This window comes from Sminthopsis crassicaudata, chromosome 4, assembly GCF_048593235.1.
Source record: "Sminthopsis crassicaudata isolate SCR6 chromosome 4, ASM4859323v1, whole genome shotgun sequence".
Lineage (NCBI taxonomy): Eukaryota > Metazoa > Chordata > Mammalia > Dasyuromorphia > Dasyuridae > Sminthopsis > Sminthopsis crassicaudata.
The window spans coordinates 143819147-143820250 of record NC_133620.1 but is presented as its reverse complement, the minus strand read 5'-3'; positions in this window follow the sequence as shown (position 1 = coordinate 143820250).

Genomic DNA, 1104 nt, shown 5'->3' with positions numbered 1-1104 from the left:
CGCTCACCTGGCCCAGCATTCTGATTGGCTAAGAAAAGACACCCGAGATAAGGCAACCGAGGAGAGACAAATTTCTTCGGTACGCTCCGAAAGTGTTTCGATTTGTGTGGAATTCTTGAGGGTTTGGGGTGAGACAAAGTGACTGGAGATCCTGGGGCTGCCCTTCGCTTTTCCACTCTCCTCTTGAACTTTCTAGTGGAACTTCATACTCATCATCAGTTTTGTGAATTTAAGAAAGCTCTCCTCTTCATCTCCCCATTCTCACTTGGGAGCTGTCGTAACAATTTACATTTTAGTTAAAACACGATGACATTTAAAACCCAGGAAGGATTGCATGTTTCTGAAAGTAAATGCCAATTTATAGCAAATTTCCAAATTATATCTTTATCAATTTCTGTTCTTTTTTGTGCTTAAGCTTTGCTGTTCACCTGCAAAAAACAACTCCCCCCAAAACTGGTGGAAAAGATCCTGCACTGTTTATTTAATAAACTGAACCTTCCATGGCTTTCTATTAGTTACAAGAGAAAGCACAGTTCCCTCACTTGGTCTTCGTGATCCTGCCCCTTTTGCTTCAAACTGCTATTTTAACCATCTGGGTTGGACTCTCTTACAGGCATCCTTTGCATTAAAAAGACTGATTTGCTTTATCCCTTGCAGCTCTCTCCTTTCTTTCTCACCTTTCTCACAACTGCCCATCCTTTAAGGAACAGAACCGTTGGAGTCTAATGTCCCAACATAAATGAAGAGATATTAAGACTCTACTTGCCCTTATTCCTTAAGGCATTAAAACCAGATGAACCCCATCAGGTTATTGAAAAAACTGGTGAGTTAACCGCTGAGATAGTCAATAACCTTTGCAAGATTGTGAAGCATGGAAGAAGTACTGGAGGATTGGAGGGTAAAAGTTCCTTAATCTTTAAAGGACTCTAAGAATAGAATCTGCTAAGAGGCTAGCAAACTTGACTTAATAGCTTGAATTTATGTGGTGCTTATAGGTTTACAAAACACTTTGCAATTATCTCATTTGAGCCTAACAAAAACCCTCTGAGGAAGCTACCATTACTAATCCTACTTTACAGTAGAGGAAACTGAATCAGACAAAGA